General features: G+C 30.1%; 1 long non-coding RNA gene across 2 annotated transcripts in view; it reads left to right on the top strand.

The window, feature by feature from the left end:
- The window catches only part of LOC145271218 (uncharacterized), a 44247-nt gene extending 43190 nt beyond the window's left edge, over positions 1-1057 (top strand). For both annotated transcript variants that reach the window (XR_013865757.1, XR_013865756.1), the window contains one exon: positions 108-1057. This is a non-coding gene — a long non-coding RNA (uncharacterized LOC145271218). The remainder of the gene's footprint in view (positions 1-107) is intronic.
- The last annotated feature ends 14756 nt before the right edge of the window (positions 1058-15813 follow it).

Genomic DNA, 15813 nt, shown 5'->3' with positions numbered 1-15813 from the left:
TTGGCACTTATAGCGATAATTAAAAAAAAGTAAAGTGATTATGACAATAAAAGAGAGACAACTTAATTTGAAGGTGATGTCATTATAAAAAAAAGAATAAAACAAAGGTGCTTATTTAAATTGGCACTTATAGCGATAATTAAAAAAAAGTAAAGAAAATATTACAATAAAAGAGAGACAACTTAATTTGAAGGTGATGTCATTATAAAAAAAAGAATAAAGAAAAGGTGCTTATTTAAATTGGCACTTATAGTGATAATTAAAAAAAAGTAAAGAAAATATGACAATAAAAGAGAGACAACTTAATTTGAAGGTGATGTCATTATAAAAAAAAGAATAAAAAAGGTGCTTATTTAAATTGGCACTTATAGTGATAATTAAAAAAAAGTAAAGAAAATATTACAATAAAAGAGAGACAACTTAATTTGAAGGTGATGTCATTACAAAAAACAGAATAAAAAAAAGTGCCTGTTTAAATTGGCACTTATAACGATAATTAAAAAAAAGTAAAGAAAATATGACAATAAAAGAGAGACAACTTAATTTGAAGGTGATGTCATTTAAAAAAAAAAAAGAATGAAAAAAAATGCTTATTTAAATTGGCACTTATAGCGATAATTAAAAAAAAGTAAAGAAAATATGACAATAAAAGAGAGACAACTTAATTTGAAGGTGATGTCATTACAAAAAAAAGAATAAAAAAAAGGTGCTTATTTAAATTGGCACTTATAGTGATAATTAAAAAAAAGTAAAGAAAATATGACAATAAAAGAGAGACAACTTAATTTGAAGGTGATGTCATTATAAAAAAAAGAATAAAAAAGGTGCTTATTTAAATTGGCACTTATAGTGATAATTAAAAAAAAGTAAAGAAAATATTACAATAAAAGAGAGACAACTTCATTTGAAGGTGATGTCATTACAAAAAACAGAATAAAAAAAAGGTGCCTGTTTAAATTGGCACTTATAACGATAATTAAAAAAAAGTAAAGAAAATATGACAATAAAAGAGAGACAACTTAATTTGAAGGTGATGTCATTATAAAAAAAAGAATAAAACAAAGGTGCTTATTTAAATTGGCACTTATAGCGATAATTAAAAAAAAGTAAAGAAAATATTACAATAAAAGAGAGACAACTTAATTTGAAGGTGATGTCATTATAAAAAAAAGAATAAAGAAAAGGTGCTTATTTAAATTGGCACTTATAGTGATAATTAAAAAAAAGTAAAGAAAATATGACAATAAAAGAGAGACAACTTAATTTGAAGGTGATGTCATTATAAAAAAAAGAATAAAAAAGGTGCTTATTTAAATTGGCACTTATAGCGATAATTAAAAAAAAGTAAAGAAAATATTACAATAAAAGAGAGACAACTTAATTTGAAGGTGATGTCATTACAAAAAACAGAATAAAAAAAAAGTGCCTGTTTAAATTGGCACTTATAACGATAATTAAAAAAAAGTAAAGAAAATATGACAATAAAAGAGAGACAACATAATTTGAAGGTGATGTCATTATAAAAAAAAAGAATTAAAAAAAGGTGCTTATTTAAATTGGCACTTATAGTGATAATTAAAAAAAAGTAAAGAAAATATGACAATAAAAGACAGACAACTTAATTTGAAGGTGATGTCATTATAAAAAAAAGAATTAAAAAAAGGTGCTTATTTAAATTGGCACTTATTGCGATAATTAAAAAAAAGTAAAGAAAATATGACAATAAAAGAGAGACAACTTAATTTGAAGGTGATGTCATTATAAAAAAAAATATTTAAAAAAAGGTGCTTATTTAAATTGGCACTTATAGCGATAATTAAAAAAAAGTAAAGAAAATATGACAATAAAAGAGAGACAACTTAATTTGAAGGTGATGTCATTATAAAAAAAAATATTTAAAAAAAGGTGCTTATTTAAATTGGCACTTATAGCGATAATTAAAAAAAAGTAAAGAAAATATGACAATAAAAGAGAGACAACTTAATTTGAAGGTGATGTCATTATAAAAAAAAGAATGAAAAAAAGGTGCTTATTTAAATTGGCACTTATAGCGATAATTAAAAAAAGTAAAGAAAAAATGACAATAAAAGAGAGACAACTTAATTTGAAGGTGATGTCATTTAAAAAAAAAAAAAAAGGTGCTTATTTAAATTGGCACTTATAGCGATAATTAAAAAAAAGTAAAGAAAATATGACAATAAAAGAGAGACAACTGAATTTGAAGTAAAGTAAAGAAAATATGACAATGAAAGAGAGACAACTTAATTTGAAGGTGATGTCATTATAAAATAAAGATTAAAAAAAGGTGCTTATTTAAATTGGCACTTATAGCGATAATTAAAAAAAAGTAAAGAAAATATGACAATAAAAGAGAGACAACTTAAATTGAAGGTGATGTCATTATAAAAAAAAATACACAAAAAGGTGCTTATTTAAATTGGCACTTATAGCGATAATTAAAAAAAAGTAAAGAAAATATGACAATAAAAGAGAGACAACTTAATTTGAAGGTGATGTCATTATAAAAAAAAGAATAAAAAAAAGGTGCTTATTTAAATTGGCACTTATAGCGATAATTAAAAAAAAGTAAAGAAAATATGACAATAAAAGAGAGACAACTTAATTTGAAGGTGATGTCATTATAAAAAAAAGAATAAAAAAAAGGTGCTTATTTAAATTGGCACTTATAGCGATAATTAAAAAAAAGTAAAGAAAATATGACAATAAAAGAGAGACAACTTAATTTGAAGGTGATGTCATTATAAAAAAAAATATTTAAAAAAAGGTGCTTATTTAAATTGGCACTTATAGCGATAATTAAAAAAAAGTAACGAAAATATGACAATAAAAGAGAGACAACTTAATTTGAAGGTGATGTCATTATAAAAAAAAGAATGAAAAAAAGGTACTTATTTAAATTGGCACTTATAGCGATAATTAAAAAAAGTAAAGAAAATATGACAATAAAAGAGAGACAACTTAATTTGAAGGTGATATCATTATAAAAAAAAATATTTAAAAAAAGGTGCTTATTTAAATTGGCACTTATAGCGATAATTAAAAAAAAGTAAAGAAAATATGACAATAAAAGAGAGACAACTTAATTTGAAGGTGATGTCATTATAAAAAAAATATTTTAAAAAAGTTGCTTATTTAAATTGGCACTTATAGTGATAATTAAAAAAAAGTAAAGAAGATATGACAATGAAAGAGAGACAACTTAATTTGAAGGTGATATGTGAAAACTGCCTTACATTCAATACAGTGTAGTAGTAAAAAAAAATACATGATCGATTTACATGATTTTTGGAACATTACATCTTTCTTCTGTAACAAGTACATACAGACTTTTCTGAATTTTCTTTACTTGTGATTCTTTCCATTAGTGCCAATCTAAAAAAAAAATAATAAAACAATAACACCGAAAAAATATCAATACGAAAGGGAGATAACTTACAATAATTTATAGTCACTAGATGAAAATGTAAAAACATATCGTGAAAATAAAATGGAGCAGTCTCAATCTTGTGCCCGTTGACACGGTTAAGATTCGGATTAAAAATTGTTATAAAAATAAATACAATTTAGGCGCGCAGTATGATTAAGATTATGTTGGCGCATGAAAAGTAAAAGATAACTCCCACGCAAATTCCGGCGTGGCTTTATATATTAAATCGACTCAAAACGAGCGGACGTAGTACAGAGCACCCCACGTGATGTTACCGTCCAATGGGATTTCTCCAGGGACATTTTCCTAAACTTTTCTTCTTAAGCTCGCTGGGAGCCGGTCCAAATAGCATTTAAGCACACACAAACATCAAATCTCTCTCTCAACTGCATTCTCATTCGGACGTTCCACACGTGTTACTATCACTCTTCCATTTTCACCGCTCCACGCGCTTCATACAATTTCACAGGCGAACATTACCTATTGCCTCTCTTAACATGTTTTAACATATGAACAGTTCAACAAAAAAACATTCTCCTTTTTTTATACGAACACTTAAAAAGGACTTCTGAACGCATTATAAAGAGAATTATATTTTATTTGTTAATGGTTGGTTTCTGTGAATAAACCTCCGTTTGTTTTGCATGTAAGTCTTCTTTTTTTTTTATTTATTTGTGGAGGAAGTTAGTTCCTAAAAAGGCCTGACGACCCCCACAATCTATAAGATTTGTTCATTTTTATTATAAATAATCAAAAATGTAACTTAATGTCGTGTTGGATTTTTCTCCAAAATATTCTGCCTCCTTTTAACCATTCCAGGCCTGTTTTGTTTGCACAGATCTATCTATGACTAAATACAAACCCAAATTTCACAAGAACGAGAAAATCTTATTTCTTAAAACTCTGTTCAGCTGATCTACCTTCAAGTCCAATGTAAATAAATTTTTTGTAATATCTCTCCCCATAAACGATCTATTTTTGCTCTATTTCCACCACTAACTTTCAATTTTTAATTTTTTTATTTCCATACATTTTGGACCTGTCGCGAACGCAGACCCCACAATTTTAATGAACCACCGTTCTGCCAGATCAAACATACCCATTCCTGTGTCTCGATATATATTCTACCATTATATGTAATCAGTTTTTTAAAATAGGCAATCATATAGAAGCCTATTCGTGACCAGACACACACACACACACACACACACACACACACACACACACACATACATTCAGCTTTATATATATATATATATATATATATATATATATATATATATATATATATATATATTGTACATTAAATATACGCTGTTGTCTCAGTGTCTAGGTGTATCAGAAGTTCTGTGGGAATTTTTGACACCCCTAACACGAAACTGCAAATGATATAAACAAAAAAAAAAAACACGTAATTTCTCTTTTAAAGCCAAGGGAGGTAATTCATTTCAATTTAACAGGGGAAGTAACTCTTTTATTTAAATTTTGCTACAGAATAACTTACATCGTAAAAATAATTACCTCTAACTTTTGTAGGAATTTTTAACACCCCTAACACGAAACTGCAAATAAAATATCAAAAACTCGTAATTTCTCTTTTAAAAATGGGTTGTTTATTTTTCTTATGGATTATACTTCCAAAGTAAACGTTGTTTTAAAAGTAATAGAAATATTTTTTTTTTTTTTTAAACAGTAATGAAATTAATACACTTCTTATTTGATCTACCTTTGTTTGTTGAATCGTCATTTGTATTGCTTTCTACGTTACTTGTTTCAACCTGCAAATTTAACAATATGTGTGACTATTTCGTTTAAAGTAGACAAAAAGAGGGTGGGAGGAAATAAAGGAATAGAGGAAGTGGGAGGAACGAAAGATAAGGAAGGGAAGAAAGCAAGATAAAAGGAATGAAGGAGGAGAGAACGAAAGAAAATGGAGGGGAGAGAAAGAAAGGGGGACAGGGAGAAAAGAGTCAGAGGAGGTGAGGGAAAGACCGAACAAAATACATAACTCAAAACAAAAGCAAAAAGGGTTGATGACGGTGAGAAGGGTGATGGGGTAAGTGTATCAGAATTTTTTAGGAATTTTTGACACCCCTAACACGAAACTGCAAATAAAATATCAAAGACTCGTAATTTCTCTTTTAAAAATGGGTTGTTTATTTTCTTTATGGATTATACTCCCAAAATAAACTATTAAAGTTGTTTTAAAAAGTAATAGAAACTGCAAATAAAATATGTTAGAAATTTCAGAATGCAAGGGCGATAACTGCTACATTGTTCCAATCATGCGATTATTTTGACCAATGAAATTGCATTTTTTCAGTTGCTGCGGAGGATTCAGGAAATGGCAGGAATATTGTGTTTCTTCAAACAGATTCGTGTTGAGCAAAGCAGACGCGTGGTATCTCGCTCCGTGCCTAATGAACTAAGGCAGGGTTCTACTCTATACGGTATCTCCGCTCACTTAAATGCGGATACAAGCCTGGGGGAAAATGTTCTATGGACTAATTACTTCATCATCATTGCCCGCAGGAGGGCATCCTTTATTATGGAACATCGATCGCAATGTGCGTTGTTCTTATTGACCAGTCTGGAAGGATTTCGAGAACCCTCAACCATTTCTACGAGCGGCCGAATTCAACCAGCATCTTCCACAAGAAGAAAACTACCTACACCTTCGAGGCATGAACTACCCGCCATTTGGCTGAAGTTAAAGAGGGCACTCTTTTGCAATATGGACTCATTTTTACCTTTCTTGTAAATAAAATATTCTTGAAATTTAAGGTGAGCCTTTGTTGCTTTTCTGAGTGTCTCTTTCATTCTGCCAAAGGCAAAAACGTGTAAGAGAATTTCTTACAATAAAAAAACTCGTAATTTCTCTTTTAAAAATGGGTTGTTTATTTTTTTTTATGGATTATACTTCCAAAATAAACTATTAAAGTTGTATAAAAAGTAATAGAAATATTTTTTTAAAAAATAGTAATGAAATTAATTGAATGTTACGAGTTCAGTATTTTTCAATTTTTAAACTTTAAAAATCTATCAAAATTTTCCTATTGATTCTATTTTTACGATATTTTCAGGGTCAATGTGAAATTTTATGCTCTTTCCAATAAACCGAATATAATATTTTAGACAATATTTTCAAGTGTCTATTAAAAAGTAAATAATTAATTTATGTGCCAAAGTTTTATATATCACAAATTGGAGATAAAAGATCAATAAATAATATATTCAAATTTAAAACAAAAAAAATAGTGTTTTTTTAGAAATTTACCTGTAAAGTCCGAAGTTTAAAACCTTTTTTAAAAAAATACACGTTGTTTTTTTTTTGTTTTTATTTTTTTTAAATGAAACCTTGGTCCTTGCTCCTTTAACTGAAAAAAATTATGGCTTGACTTACATTTTTCGATGAGTTATAAGCTTCGAAAGATAGCGGGTGGAATTATTCAATAGTTTTCACGAAATTTCTGACACTGCTAACCATACACTCATTAACTCTTATGCTTAAGTGGCCTTTAGGCCTTGATATGTGAGAACTCCCAAGTAATAAAAATGGACTAATTACTTCATCATCATTGTCCGCAGGAGGGCATACTTTATTATGGAACATCGATCGTTATGTGCGTTGTTCTTATTGACCAGTCTGGAAGGATTTCGAAAACCTTCAACCATTTCTACGAGCGGCCGAATTCAACCAGCATCTTCCACAAGAAGAAAACTACCTTCGCCTTTCAAGGCATGAACTACCCGCCATTTGGCTGAAGCTATTATTCAATAGTTTTCACGAAATTTCTGACACTGCTAACCATACACTCATTAACTCTTATGCTTAAGTGGCCTTTAGGCCTTGATATGTGAGGACTCCCAAGTAATAAAAATAATGCAAAGCATCCAACTTGATATTTTCTACGGTCAGTCAAGTGACACTTGTAACGTGTGTTGTAATAACACATGTTACAATTGCTACAAAACAACTCTACGACATTTCTTATGCAACAAAAAAAGAACAGGAGTAACATTGTATTCAAGCAGTGATAATCGTTGGCGTTTTAAGACATTTGCCAAAATATGTGAAATGGTAAAAATTATATTCCTGACATTTGCCTTCTTTCTTTCTATCTTCTATGAAGAAATGGCAAAGCCTTGCAACCTTCAACACCACATAGAATAACACGTCATCTGCTAATGTGTTATGGAATAAATATATACATATGCATGCACAAATATATACGTATATACACATGTCAGATCATGTCATATGCTACTGGTACCATGTAACCCAGTACTACCTGCCTCATGGTCGGGTCACCGGCGACTAAACTGGTTCCCCCACCAGACTTGTTTGGTGAGGATGAGGAGGGTGGCTAGTCTCCCTGAAGGATTAAAAACAAGACCTTCCAAAGGACGAATGAACCCTTTTTTGGGGTCAACGGCCAACTAGCACCGTGTGTGTTTGTGTGTGTGTGTATGTGTACATTGGGATGGAGAGGACTCTGTTCTACTTTTTGGCTATAATATTCTTAGCAAAAGCGCAACGCCAATACTTTATTAATATTTATTTTTATATTATTATTATTATTATTATTATTATTATTATTATTATTATTGTTGTTGTTAATTTTATTGTTATTATTATCATTATTGTTATTATTATTATTATTATTGTAGTTATTATTATTATTATTGTTATTGTTATTATTATTGTAGTTATTGTTATTATTATTATTATTATTATTATTATTATTATTGTAGTTATTGTTATTATTATTATTGTTATTATTGTTATTATTATTACTATTATTATTATTGTTATTGTTATTATTATTATTATTTATTATTTTTATTATTGTTGTTATTTTTATTATTATTATTATTATTATTATTATTATTATTATTATTATTATTTTTGTTGTTGGTTTTGTTATTATTATTATTATTATTATTGTTGTTGTTGTTGTTATTATTATTATTATTATTATTATTATTATTTTTGTTGTTGGTTTTGTTATTATTATTATTATTATTGTTGTTGTTGTTGTTGTTGTTGTTGTTATTATTATTATTATTATTATTATTATTATTATTATTATTATTATTAGAAACTGGCGACGCAGCTGAGATTTTTTATTTTTATTTTTGTTACACTAATATTGTTATGAATATATTTTACATATAATTAAAGGATAAGAACAATTAAAAGGAAAGAAGAAATCTTTATTGAGGCACAAAGAAAATCAAAGGGAGATAATGAAAAGATGAGTTATCGGACTTTCAACAACTTTCATTCGAGGAAGAACAAAAAATATCGGGATGAATTTGTTTTTTCTTTCGTATCCAAAAAAATTGGTTTTGTATTGCTGTACACATAGATTCGAAAAAGTTGTCAAAAAACACAAATATATGACAAATAAATGTTACCAAAGGAAAGATAAGTTACTTTTCTACCAAACTGGATACGATTTTTAGTGTTTTTGTTCAATGTAAAATGTTTATTCGGCTCGAAAAAACATACATTGTTTACCGATATATTGGAAAATTCAAAATGGCGCCCGACCCTCTCTTTAACACGGTAAGTTTGGGAAAAAGGGGGGGGTACAATCAAAGGGAGATAATGAAAAGATGAGTTATCGGACTTTCAACAACTTTCATTCCAGGAATTACAGGGAAGAACAAAAAATATCGGTTGAATTCGTTTTTTCTACTGTGTTCAAAACAGAAAATTTGGGGTTTGTATTTCGTCGATGGGACAGAGGCTGAAGCCTAGGTGACGTGTAAAAATGTTTTTGACTTCTACTGGGGGTAAATATTTAATTTTATTTCGTAAAAAGGTTTTTACAAATAAAAAAAATATACATATATATATATATATATATATATATATATATATATATATATATATATATATATATATATATATATAACAAATAAATATTACCAAAAGTAAAATAAGTTACATATTTATATATTTGTGTTTTCACTGTTTTGGTGACAACTTTTTCGAATCTATGTGTTCAGTAATACAAACCCAATAAATGTTACCAAAGGCAAGATAAGTTACTTTTCTGCCAAACTGGATATATTTTTCGCGTTTTTATTCACTGTAACATGTTTATTCAGCGCGAAAAGCATACAGTCTTTACCGATTTATTGGAAAATTCAAAATGGCGCCCGACTCTCTCTTTAACACGGTAAGTTCAGGAAAAGATGTTATAAATAATAAACTAGACAAAATACTGTTAGACATTCGCTCAATATATGTTACCGTGACATAAGTTGACATATATTCGGTGTTTGTTAGTAGTATTTTGTCTAGTTTATTATTTATAACACCTTTTACAAACTTACCATGTTAAAGAGAGTGTCGGGGGCCATTTTGAATTTTCCAATACATTTGTAAACACTGCATGTTTTTCGAGCTGAATAAACATGTTACATTGAATAAAAACACAAAAAATATATCCAGTTTGGTAGAAAAGTAACTTATCTTGCCTTTGATAAAATTTATTTGTTATATATTTGTTTTTTTGACAACTTTTTCGAATCTATGTGTACAGTAATACAAACCCAAATATGGTCATGTCAGACTTAATCTGCGCATGTCCGAATGCTACAAACTAAACAACTAAAATGGTTAGTGAGATTTGTGACACTAATGTTTGGCATTCAACATCTCATAGTATTTTAAATGAAATATTTAAATTTGGTCACAGCATCCCCTCCCCTCGATCATAATGTTTTACCAGAAAAAAAACAAAAAAGAATTATTATAAAAGCAAATTAAAGGATAAAAACAAAATAAAAAGACAATCATTTTACACACGATCACAGTTTAATTTTGTAATAAACAGGTCAAACCAAGGTGATCATCACAAAAGCCATAACAACCATTCAAAGACCTTCCATAAAAGTTTCAAACGTGTAGTTTGAGATAAAAGAAAATCAAATCCTTTTTTATAATTTTTTTTTCAGTCTTTGTGCACATTTTTTTTTATTCACTCTTCACCCCAAACAAGGCAAGTGCCACTTTGAAGTAGGGGGCTACTATCAGGGACATAAGTTGCAGGATTATTATGAAGGGAGATAAGTAGAAAGATGTTTGTTTACATTATACTTGAACTTTTGGGAAAGCAGTATCCCAAAGGGAGTTCCAAAGTCTTACAGTTCTGGGAAAGAAACTATTGGAGTAAAAGGCTTTCTTACACCTAGGGATCTCTACTGTGAAGGGGTGGGACTTAGTTGCTTGTCAGGGGTGTTCACGTTGAGGAGGCACAAGTGCTTATATTTCATCAGAGCATTCACCATTAAAATACTTGTAAAACAGGAAGAGGGATGCAACATTTCGTCGATGGGACAGAGGCTGAAGTTTAGATGACAGTTCAGTACCATGTATATCAAATTTCGAGTCTGTAGACTAAAAATTGACAGAGTTATTGCGTAGGGAAATGTACACAGACACACACAGACAGGCACATTCACTTTTATATATATACACACTTATATACATACATATATATATATATATATATATATATATATATATATATATATATATATATATATATATATATATATATATATATATATGATGTTACCAAAGGCAATGTAAATAAATCTTCTGCTTACCTGGATAAGATTTTGGTGTTTCAACAGTATCCGTAGGCTACATTCGAAATTTTATAGTTTCTTAAACAGAGACATTTCTGAGTATTTTGGATAATTATCTCCCTTGTGTAATCTCATTAAAAGGAACGTGGATAATATATTAGCAAAGAAGGCTTTCTCTAGTCTACGGGGGTCTACTGTGTAGGGGTGGGAATTTGCTCATTGTCAGGAGTATTTACATTGAGGGGTAAAAGTGCTTGTAGTTCATCAGAGCATTCACCATTAAAATACTTGTAAAACAGGAAGAGGGATGCAACATTTCGTCGATGGGACAGAGGCTGAAGCCTAGATGACACGTAAAAATGTTTTTCACTTCTAATAGGGGGTAAATATTTAATTTTACATATAATTAAAGGATAAGAAAAAATTTTAAAGGAAAGAAGAAATCTTTATTAAGGTACAAAGAAAGGGGGGCACAATCAAAGGGAGATAATGAAAAGATGAGTTATCGGACTTTCAACAACTTTCATTCGAGGAATTACGGGGAAGAAAAAAAAATATCGGTTGAATTCGTTATTTCTACTGTGTTCAAAACAGAAAATTTGGGTTTGTATTACTGTACACATAGATTCGAAAAAGTTGTCAAAAAAAAACAAAAAACAAATATATAACAAACAAATATTACCAAAAGCAAAATAAGTTACATATTTATATATTCGCGTTTTGATGACAACTTTTTCGAATCTATGTGTAAAGTAATACAAACCCAATAAATGTTACCAAAGGCAAGATAAGTTACTTTTCTGCCAAACTGGATATATTTTTCGCGTTTTTATTCACTGTAACATGTTTATTCAGCGCGAAAAGCATACAGTCTTTACCGATTTATTGGAAAATTCAAAATGGCGCCCGACTCTCTCTTTAACACGGTAAGTTCAGGAAAAGATGTTATAAATAATAAACTAGACAAAATACTGTTAGACATTCGCTCAATATATATTACCGTGACATAAGTTGACATATATTCGGTGTTTGTTAGTAGTATTTTGTCTAGTTTATTATTTATAACACCTTTTACAAACTTACCATGTTAAAGAGAGTGTCGGGGGCCATTTTGAATTTTCCGATACATTTGTAAACACTGCATGTTTTTCGAGCTGAATAAACATATTACATTGAATAAAAACACGAAAAATATATCCAGTTTGGTAGAAAAGTAACTTATTTTGCCTTTGATAACATTTATTTGTTATATATTTGTTTTTTGACAGAAAATTTGGGGTTTGTATTACTGTACACATAGATTCGAAAAAGTTGAGGAGGCACAAGTGTTTATAGTTCGTCAGAGCATTCACCATTAAAATACTTGTAAAACAGGAAGAGGGATGCAACATTTTGTCGATGGGACAGAGGCTGAAGTTTAGATGACATGTAAAAATGTTCTTGACTTCTAATGGGGGTAAATATTTCATTTTATTTCGTAAAAAGGTTTTTACAAATAAAAAAAAATGTGGCACAAGGCCGAAAAAGGGGGGATGGGGGTTAACGTTGACCTAACTAACATAACGTTAACGTTAACTAGACTCTTTCACCAAAATACCAGAATCACTCTGTGGACATCCTACTTAAAACTCGAAAATTACAAATATATAGACATGATGTGGGGGGTTGGGGATAAAAATCTTATTTACAACTATCGAATGATAAGTTCAATGAAAATAAAAAAAAAAAGGTTGGTAAAAAGAACCCCCTCACTAATAATTGTGGCAGAGAAAAAGTTTTATCAGTCGAAAGAGATTTGAAAACAAACAAAAAATTATGTCCATGTAAAGAATTCAACGTTCATATATATTCAGCTAGCATATATATATATATATATATATATATATATATATATATATAGCATATATATAATATATATATCCAGCTAGCATATATATATATATATATATATATATATATATATATATATATATATATATATATATATACATATACTTCGGAATATTTTTTTATTTAACAATCAGTGGTTATGTAAACGTGAGATTGTAGGTTTACAAAATATTACTGGCAGTAATATTCTATAAGTTATCCCATCTAAACAAAAATTGCTCGATATGCAAGATAGAGCAAATAAATTAAATTGTAATTCAATGAATTTCAAAAAACTCTCATTGAAATGAAATGAAGTGGTTGAGTTTCATATCAAAGAATTTTTATTATTCTAAGCAAGACAAAGAATGCTTTAGAAAATTAATCTCCTTAACCTATAGGGTTTCGATGTCTACCATCTCATCAGAGGAGAGAAAATATTAGCAAATAGTTATAAAGGTATGCACCCTATTTGCTAAAGTCAGTGAGACATGGAAAGTCAAAGTGAAAATAATGCATTTATAAAAAGTCCTGTATCAGGAGGATTTGTAGAAAAAGGATATGAATGTTTTTGTTGATCCAACTTGCTTGGTAAAATCCATATTATACGTTCTTTACATCCGTTTGGTAATAATTTCCAAGCTATATACTGGGTAATCCGCATAGCTGTGTATATATCCGAATCGGGCAAGTGCTTGTTTAAATTTGTTTTGGGTCCAGCCGAAAATAATTCAAATATATATATATATATATATATATATATATATATATATATATATATCCAGCTAGCATATATATATATATATATATATATATATCCAGCTAGCATATATATATATATATATATATATATATATATATATATATATTCAGCTAGCATATATATATATATATATATATATATTCAGCTAGCATATATATAATATATATAATACATATATAATATATATAATACATATATATATTATATATATATATATATATAATACATATATATAATATAATATATATATAATACATAATCTTATTTACAATTATCGAATGAAAAAAAAAGGTTAGTAAAAAGAACCTCACTAATAAAAAAAAAAGGTTAGTAAAATAATTGTGGCACATAAAAAGTTTTATCACTAATAATTGTGGCAGAGAAAAAGTTTTATCAGTCGAAAGAGATGTAGGCCTCTCGAAAACTGACTTTTATTTTAAAAAGAAACACCACAGAAATGGCCTACATCACTGGCAAAACAGTCTATCCGTTGTAGCGGACCAGAGCATAATACCCTAGCTCGCCACAAGAAAATAATGAAACGAATGGAATTGAAGGAAACAAAGACTCAATTGATGGATAAGATAAACGTCATTTATTTACTGTTGAAAGAATGTTTTAGATATAACATGTGTTCATGTCCGCGCGTATGTCACCAGTGTTCGTTGCAGGACTGGTTTTGTAGCAAGAAAAGGAAATGTGTTTTCATCTCAAGTTCGGGTCACTATCGTTTGTTCGCGCGTGGGAAGAGAAATGAGCGTGTAGACAAAAGAGTGGATAGAGAGTTGACATCAGTTAGTAGTCAGCTATGCGAAGGTGTTCTCAGGGACCAGTAGTAGATAGAGAGAGAAAGAGTGAGACTGTGTACATACAGTTTGTTAACTCGTGCCCCATACATAGGCGCAGGGGTGTTGACGCGAGCGTGCGCCTCCCGAAGGGGAGGCGGTTGGTAAGCTCAACCTCTCTCGTCGAGAGCTAGTCCTAAAAAGAATTAGAAACAGCTTGTCTCTTTGTTTTATACTCGTTTCCGGAGTGTATTTTGCGCATGTGTATTTCCTTAGAAAACGGAAGTGACGTCGTCCATGTGTGCGTTCGTGTTCACATGTGTGTGTACATGTGTATACGTAAGCGTGTGTGTATATACACATGAATGTGAATATGTGTACATGTGTGGACGTGGGCGCGTATGTTTGTGTGCGCGTATGTATATGACAGCTTGAAATATGAATGTGTTTTTTTGTGTGAGACTTGAAAAAAGCTCGTACACTCACACCTAATGGGGCCGGGAGTGGGGATTATTGAACCAAAAGAGGGGGGGGGAGGACAGGGGAAAACCAAAAAGGGGATTGGGACGATGACAACATGCATACACTAGCTAAGTTAAAAAAAAAACGAACAAAAATGCCTAACTAACCTACTCTAGGAGGTCCGATGCATGTCTATGTTTGATCAAGTCACCCAAAATCCTTAAAAAACATAAGCAACTCAAAAAAGGAAATTAAGACTAGCTCCATTCACTTTACACAGTTGCGAAACTTTCACCCACCCGTTGTTGAAATTCACAGGAGCGAGTTTCACCTTCTCCAGCTTAATTCACATCTTCAATCAATATTTGAAAATGAGAACAAGCTGAAAAAAAAAAAACCCAGGCGATGTGGTACGTGTCAAGTGTCGGTAGACTATGATGGCCGACAGTTTCGTCTGCCATTAGTGATTGTTCCTTGTTCTGGCCCTGCACTTCTTGGTAGAAACTGGTTACGAGTAGTGCAACTCAGCTGGAAACGCATCCATCAGCTGAAAGCAGTAAATGCTACACCTGCAATTGAAGACATTATTGCAAAATACCCCAATGTTTTCAAGGATGAATCGGGCGCACTGAAGGGTTTCACAGCAAAACTTAGTGTTGACCCGAAAACAAAGCCCATATTCTGCAAGGCTCGACACGTGCCCTTTGCATTGCGTGAAAAGGTTGACAAGGAGCTGGATCGACTAGAGTCTCTGGGTATTATCGAACCAGTACAATACTCAGAATGGGCTGCCCCTATAGTAGCAGTTGTCAAAAGGGGAGATTGTGACAATGACAACATGCATACTCTAGCTAAGTTAAAAATCGAACAAGTTCAGA

The sequence above is a fragment of the Euprymna scolopes genome, chromosome 46, assembly GCF_053919585.1.
Source record: "Euprymna scolopes isolate OS-2025 chromosome 46, ASM5391958v1, whole genome shotgun sequence".
Taxonomy (NCBI): Eukaryota; Metazoa; Mollusca; class Cephalopoda; order Sepiida; family Sepiolidae; genus Euprymna; species Euprymna scolopes.
This window is presented reverse-complemented; position numbering and strand designations above follow the sequence as displayed.